An 8,844-nucleotide genomic window follows, 5' to 3' on the forward strand; every position below is an offset into this window, starting at 1 on the left:
CAGCATTGGCGTCAAAGTCTGGACTGTAGCGCCACTCTGTGGATTGTGGTGCCTGGCGACAGCCCTGTCGTTTGGCGTTACGCTACATAGTGCAACGCCAGTCCTGTCATTTTGCCGACAGTTTGGATTATTGATTGAGTCATCACCTAGTGTCTAATTAACCAGTTTGCTAATTAATTCGGTTAATTTTCGCTGTCAATAGTACTTTTTCGAGTCATTAGTTGAGTCTAGTCACATAGTCTAGCCACATGGTCATGACACGAGTCTTAACATGTCACCTACACTTACTAGTCTTGCACGCACTTTGAGCACATATCACCATGACCATGTCTTAGGTTCATGCATGAGTCGGTCTTTTCCATCATTTGAGTTGGGGGTACATCCTATTCCTAATTCTTCATATTCCTCCATCTACATCATTTTCTTCACATTCTATTCCAATCTTTCTTGCACGTTGAATAAAGTTTGAGTCAAATAATTAACAATGAATATCCCCAAATTCCTTTTCCACAGTACTTGGTCGAGGAGAGAAGGGCGATTAATCAAGGACAATTTCTTTATTCAAGTTTCACTTTTTGATAAACTGATTCGTCAAAAGAGAAAGGATAAAAAGATAATGGCAACTCAAGAAGAAGTCAATGAGCTTAGGAACCAACTGGTTACCATGACTGAAACACTGAAGCTCCTCACACTGAAGGTCAATGACCCTGTGAAGCAACAACAAATGAACCTCATGCAAGAAAGTTTGAGGAAGCTATCTAGTGACTATAAATTTCAGGGCATGAGTTCACAAGGGGTCTCGCTGGACAAGGAACTTCTTCCGCATAAGTTCAACGCCACTGACATCCCTAAATTCAAGGCAACAGATAACCCTTACTTCCATCTAAGAGCTTTCGAAACTATAATGAACATTAAGGGTATCGATAAGAAGGTTTTCCCCTCTCTGTTCTCACTATCTCTTGAAACCGTTTGCCAACAATGGTTCTTCTTCCTTGACAAAGAGAAAACCTCTACCTGGTAATCGATAGTAAACGCTTTCGTTGATAGGTACAAGTGCAATATTCAAGTTGAAACTGATCATAGACAACTTGTGATGCTAAGACAAAAGGAGAATGAAGGCTTTACTTCTTTCTTTAATAAATGGAGGGAAAATTCCGCTAAGATGATTGAGGTGCCCACTGAAAAAGAATCTGTGAGGATGTTTATCAAGAATCTCCAAGAGAAGTATTAGAAGCATTTAAAATATCAACACAATCTGAATACTTTCAAGGCCGTTTATGACATCGGAATTGAAATTGAAGATGACCTCGCAAAGCAAAAAGCTACTAACAATAGTAACCACGGTGGCTGGAAAGGAAAGAAGAACGACAATCCTTCTTCTTCCGAAAACGCCCACTCTAGTAACAATGTTAGTACCTTTGATCTCAATGAAGTTTTAGCCATGGATAACCAAGGATCTAAGAAGCAACTAAGGAAAGACTTCATTCCCATTGGGATGAGCTACGATACTGCCTTCGATCGACTCCATGCCAAAGGACTCATTACTCCCATTGGACCTATTCAAGATCCCACACCTGAAAAGAGATTGCCTAGTTGGAATCCAGACGAACACTGCAATGCAAGTACCATCAAGTTAGGGGTCATGCTACTGAGAGTTGTTGGAAGCTAAAGGAGGCTATCCAACATTTGATTGATAATAACAAGCTTCCCATGCCACCAGTTAACAAGAAGAGCGAGTGATGATAAAGAAAACAACACAAGACAAAAGGCGAGCTTCAACGACAAGATTTCGTGACCTCTTTTTTCTATTTCTTTTTTATTTTACCCTTTCCCAATAAGTCTAGCATAGGCACCCTTTTTATTCTCCCTAGATTCATTTTGTAGGATCATTATATATTTTCTTTTAATAAAATGAGCATTTATTTCCTTATATATGATCATTTCATTACATTGCATTAAAAAAAAAAAAAATCCATGTCGAACTAAGCGCAAGGTATACCAATGATTTGAGGCACCCCTTGTAGCCACATCATATCACCTTTCACCCTTCAAATATGCAATCCTTTTTTGATAAACCACTTTGAGCCTCGTCTAACGATAGACCTTTCATTTTTCAACCCATATCTACCTAACCTTGGGATGGGATGGTGTGCAACTTATGCAATGTTCAAAAAATCTTGAGTGATTTCAAAAGATTAAAATAAGCAAAAAAAAAAAATAATAAAAGTGTACAAAAGGGCAAGTGTTCCAATGTCTTTGATAAGAACACGTCTCAGATTGCGTCTCTTATCGAGTGCTCGGTACCATGCCTGAGAAACATGAATGCCAAGTGAGTGATAGACCGCATGATCGGGATTTCCCACACTTATAAAAATATAAAATGCAAAAACAAAAAAAAGACAGCTAAAAAAAAAGTTAATAGCCTCAAGCATAAAAGCATAAAGATTCAAAAGCGAGGTTGCACACTTTAGGGGCTTATCTAGGGTCTTGAGCCTTTTATCCCCTCCTTCTTCAAACCTTTAGCCTAACCACGTTACAACCCTTAAAAGACCTTTTTAAGGTATACACACTTGTGCGAGGTTCGGCTAGAGCTACGTTCGGCCTGATTCCTAACGGATACGTAGGCAACCTCACATCGAGGTGCGGCCGTAATAAACATGTATTCATATTCACATTCACACAATTACACCATGATCATATCAAGGGATTTCCTATGCTCATCCCTTTTCATTTAGAGCTAGACTTGGGGGCTTGATCCTTATATCATTAGCTTACCTAGCCTAAGAGTCACCACCATTTGACTCTTTTAACAAACAATATCTTTCCACACACTTAGCTCTTGCGACCTAACTTTAGTGTCACTTTCACACACTGCACAGATACATGACCAAATATACTTTCCCTTAGGAACCCTTTGTCATGAAATCGTAACGCTGGAGCATGCTTCGTCAAAATCGCTCATAATCATCATCGCATCACAAAGTATGAAGTGCTTAGCCTCCGTGCCTAAGTTACCCAAATACTTTCATCATTGAGTCAACCATTTAGATAGCCTAGGATGGGTTAATCATTGCACCTTGAGAGATAATATCAAACAACATTTGACTAAGCTCATTCAATATGTATCTTCAAAACTTCGCTTCTTTCTTTTCGCGTCTTTCTTTTTCGGGAGAAAGTCAGTACCCTCCACAAAAATGACGGAATTTTTTTTGCTTTTTGCATTTTTGAGTCATATTGAGTCAACACTATGCACACACGGGTCATGAGTCACACGTGTCATTTCACTTCGAGTCGAGTCAACCTCGAGTCAATCACAGCGAGTCAAGTTTATACCTTGAGTAGTGTCAAGTCAATGAGTCAAGCGACATTAAAACTTAGGTCAACCCTAAGATAATTAAAAATATTGGCAAAGTTCTATAGTAAAAAAAAAATACAGGTGTTGCAGAATAGGGAAGACCCTACTCCAGCGCCAGATGAAAACATCTAGCGTCTGGAAATAGTTTTAGCGCCTGGCGCTAGATCATAGCGTTTGGCGACAGAGCCGATTCCTGGCGCCAGAGATATTTCAGCAGCGACAGAGTTCGAAGCCTCTCAGAACAGCAATTTCGGGTTCCTTGGTACGCCAGTTAGCCCCTATAAGCAATTTGACATGATTGAGTAGTCGATTTGATTACAACCACCAAATAAGTGATCGACCCGATGAAAGATCGTCTCACTTAGCTAAAAGCGCCTAAGAATTGGCTTATCATGGAGACACCGACATACTGGTTTTAGCGGAAGCAAAGTTTAAGCGAGCTTTAGAGATCGACAAGCGTTGGTCTTCGAAAATTTTTCTTGGGAATATTATCGCAACAACTGAGGATGACTTCAAGTAAAGTTATTTTCGACAGCGTTCGCTAAGGTTGTGGAAGTTGTCACCAAAGATTTAAGAAGATAGCACGAGATGGGCGGTCTTCGACAGCGTTCTCTAAGATTGTGGAAGTTGTCACCAAATATTTGAGAAGATAGCACGAGATGGGCGGTCTTCGACGACATTCGCTAAGATTGTGGAGGTTGTCACCCAAGATTTGAGAAGATAGCACGAGATGGGCGGTCTTCGACGGCGTTCCCTAGATTGTGGAAAGTTGTCACAAACAACTGAAGGTAATTTCAAGCGAAGTTGTCTTCGACCATGTTCCCTTAGACGTGGAGGATGGTCATAAAGCGGACGGGGATTGTTTCAAGAGAAACAATATTCGATAGTATTCCCTTGGACGTGGAGTATTATCAATGCGGATGAGGATTGTTTCAAGAGAAACAATCTTCGATAGTATTCCCTTGGACGTGAAGTATTATCAATGCGGATGAGGATTGTTTCAAGCGAAGCAATCTTCGAATGTATTCCCTTGGACGTGGAGTATTATCGATGCGGGGGAGGATCATTTCAAGCGAAGTAGTCTTCTATATTGGAAGCAGTTACAAGCGTAGCGGTTTTCAAGCGGGATGGCATTCTCTAGCTTGCAGGAGGTCATCAAAACAACAGCAATGCGGCAGCAAATCAGTTACCTTCAGAGACGTGTGCTCAATGGTGAAAGATACACGTTTCTTAACTCTTTTATCTGTTTAAATAACGCTAGTTTGCAGGTATTGGCGTTACAAGAGTGATTTAGGATCGCAGAACGTTCTAAATCATTCTCCGTCTCTATCGATACTTTGACTTTTCTTTTCGAAACTTAGGTTTCTCCAAACTCAGTCAAAGTGGGGGCTTCTGTAAACACCCATTTGTGTCTCCCCAAAACCAAACCCAGTGATGAGTACCTTTCACGTCGAATCATAATCGAATGAAGTGAAAGTGTGGAAAGTCTAGTATTGCGGATAGTTTTAATTTCTCTTCTCTCTATTTTTGAAAATTTATTTTAAGAAAACAGCCAATCCAGTTTGGTTGGTCCATGATATGGGTCCAATAGTAGTGTAGTTGGATGGGGCTTGACAAGAGCTTTCAAACAATATATTATAAGCCCAATTCCGATGAATATTGAGAAAGTTATGGCCAATTTACTAAAATGGGTCCGTTTTGAGCCTTATATGCGGCCCAATGATCTAGGGGAGGGCCTAATATAGATTTATCATTCCTAATGCAATTAGGAATGATTTTAGTCTTCTAGATTCTTCTAGAAGGGTCTTTTCATTCCTAATTCAATTAGCATTGATAAATTGACTTTTGTTGACTCTTTAGAGTTTTAATTAAAATCAAAGAGCATTTTTGAGGGAAATACGATTTTATCCTCCTGTACGGCAATTTTTATCTGATTTTAAGAAAATGCGTGATTTTATGAAATCAGCGCCAAACGCCAGATGTAGCGCCTGACGATACGCTTGGCGCTTGGCGCCAGCATTGGCGCCTGGCGCTAGTGTTGGCGCCTGGCGCCAACAGCCAGCGTTGGCGCTGGTTCTGTTTTTTGTGCGCCAGGACTCTATTTTGATATTTTATCTTTTTGGCTGATTTTCTCTATAAATAACGTATTAAAAACTCCGTTTTCGATAACTAGTCTTCACCTACAACCAGTTTTCTCAGTCTCTTCTTTAATCATTCACCATCTCTCTCTCTCTCTTTTTCTTAACTAGCTTTTTTACATACAAAATTCCGCGTTCATTAGATCTAGAAACACCTAGCCATATTCGAAGTTGCCTTCGCCCTAGACGTGAAAGGTTTAATTTCTGAGGGTTTGGTCCCAAATCTATTTTTCCATTATTTAATTTAATTGTTTTGATTATTATTTTTCTTGAAGTTACTAACGTGAGTATTTTGTTATTAGAAAGAGGTACGAGGCATCAAAGTAAGTGCTTTAATGGTTTTTATTGGTATTATGATGTAGAAATCATGTTTAGGTTGTTATTATGATTCCTAGTATCATGTTTAGGGAAAAGGTTATAATATCAAATATGATTGTTATGATGCTTCCTATGTTCTTCCTAATATTTATGATTGTTAGTATCATGTTAGGGTTAAAGCTTTGATTTTTATTGCTTAGTGACATGCTAGGGTTTGTTATTAATATTGTTAGTATCATGTCTAGGATCTTGTTATGCTTTAACATGATTATTATTATTATTAATTATGATGATGATTATTATGATTATTCTTTATGATTTATGATTATAATTGTTATAATTATTATGATGATTATTTTTAATTATGATTGCTATGATTATTATGTTGCTTGATATATATTGTTATTGTTTGATTATGCCTTTTATGCATGTTTAAAGGGAATTGATACTTGTAATCACGCTTAATAAGATAATTAATAATCTTGTTTAGGGTTAATTATGATTATATTTCAAGCGATCGCCAATAATAGATTTATTTGTACATTAATATTCAACCAACATAGATTAAATAGGTTTAGAGTAATCCTATTGATTGTATGTTAGTTAGAAAGCGCACATGAATACGATCAGAATAAAGTAGAGGCCTATTATTAGGGCAGGTTCAATCTCTTTTAGGTTGGATTTGTACCTTCATCCCCGAACCCTTATTTGGTTCAAGACCTTATGGAGTTGACGATCTCTTGGATCGTTAAGGGGTGTAACCTTCACCCCGTGAACGGTTTACAAGTTCCTAAAACTTGTTGGCGACTCTTTTACTCTATCTTCTTCCCTTTTGGACGCCACCGTACTTTAGTGTATGATCACATTGGGGTTCAAGCTAGGGGGTTAACGCTTGAAATTATTCCCTACATTGTCCCTCTTCTCTTTTCTTTCCAATAATACTTTAGATCCAAATTATCATCAAGATTTCGATCAAAATTTTCATTATCACTTTCTTCTCCTCTATTTTTCTCCTTCGGTTTTCATTTTCTCTCTCCTCTTTTTTTTTTAAAAAAATAATTTTCCTCCTTTTATTCACTTTTTGATGAACTTATATGAATTGAATTTCATTTGATTTTTGGTTATGTTCGATCAAGTTGATCTATGTGTGAATTTCGATTTCGTATGTTGTAACTTTTTTATTACTTTCGATTGATTAGGTAGTATATGATTATCTTAATTCAAATAAATTGAATTTCATATAATTGTTTGCTTTATTATTATTTTTTTTATCAATGAACATGATCATGCAAAATATGAACATATGCTTAGGTTCACTTAAATGTAAACATCATGTTTTTAGAAAGTGAACATAGGCATAAAAATATGAACATATGCATTTTAGAAAGTGAACATAACAATTGAAAGTATGAACATAAGCATTAGTTTCCTTAAAGTGAATATAAGCATTTAAAAGGTGAACATATGCATTTAAGAAAGAGAACATATGCATAAACAGACTTAATGAGAGTATTTCATGAACAACAAATATTTACATTAAGATTATTCAAAATTATCTATGAGCATATGAAATATTATTATGAATATAAGGCATTTAACTATGAACATAAAAAATAGAAGAAATAAAAAATAATATGAAACATATGTATTATAAGTATTAAAAATATGAATATATAAATTCCAGTAAATGATCATAATCATGCAAAAAAAATATGAACATATACATGGTTTCCTAATATGATTATGAAACAAAAAATTAGAAGAGAGTATCGAAAAATTCGGACGAAAATTAACGATAAAAGTCAGTGATATTCATAAAAATTTACCTTTTATTGGGAGAATCCTTTTGATTTTTCTTTCTTCTCTGATATCCATTGTTAATTTTTCAGTTTTTAGTGAATTAAAATCATATACAGGAGAGAGAATGATATTTGTTAGAGAGAGAAAATCACAGCAAAAACTAACTAATTTTTGTAGAAATGTTCGTTTGAAATGACTTAACGATTTTAAAAAAAAAAATTTAAAAACAAATATGGTGGTTGGGGAAGGGACGGTTTTGGAGTTTGGGTTGGGTTTGAGTAGTGACGGTGTGGGTAGGTTTCGTTTTTGGTTGGGTCCCATTTTGTATTGAGCGCATTTTGCAAGTGGGCTTCTTCAATTGGCTGGTGTTAGTTGCAGCTATTCTAGCTGCATAAGGATGCATGTAAGACCAATTGTAGGGAATATTTCAAGCATTACCCCAAACTTGAACCCCACTGTGATCATATACTAAAGTACGGTGGCTTCCAAAGGGAAGGAAGCTAGAGTAAAAGAGTCGCCAACAAGTTTTAGGAATTTGTAAACCGTTCATAGGGTGAAGGATACACCCCTTAACGATCTTGGAGATCGTTAACTCCAATAGGTCTGGAACTATGACTGGAAGTTCGGGGATGAGGATACGAATCCAATATAAAAGAGAAAGAGCATGCCCTAATAATAGGCCTCTACTTTATTCTGCTCGGATTCATGTGCGCTTTCTGACTAATATACAATCAATAGGTTAACCCTAAACCTGTTTAATCTATGTTAGTTGAATATTAATGCACAAATAAAACTATTATTGGCAATCACTTGAATTATAATCATATTAACCTAAACAAGATTATTAATTATCTTATCAAGCGTGATTTCAAGTACAAATTCCCTTTAAACAAGCATAAAAGTCGTGATCAAGAAATAACAATAATAACAATCAAACAACATAATAATAAGCATAATAATAATAATCATAATAATAATCATAACCATAATCATATCAACGCTAAAGCATAATAATAACAAGATCCTAGGCATGATACTAACAAGATTAATAACAAATCCTAGCATGTCACTAAACATCAAAGATCAAAGCTTTAACCCTAACATGGTACTAACATGCCATTAGGAAAGAAATAGGAAGCATTCTTTTAGTCATACTTGATATAAGAAACTTAATCATTACCCTAAACATGATACTAGGAAGCAATCAAAACATCCTAACATGATACTCGCTAG

This window comes from Chenopodium album, chromosome 7 (assembly GCF_948465745.1).
Source record: "Chenopodium album chromosome 7, dcCheAlbu1.1, whole genome shotgun sequence".
NCBI lineage: Eukaryota > Viridiplantae > Streptophyta > Magnoliopsida > Caryophyllales > Amaranthaceae > Chenopodium > Chenopodium album.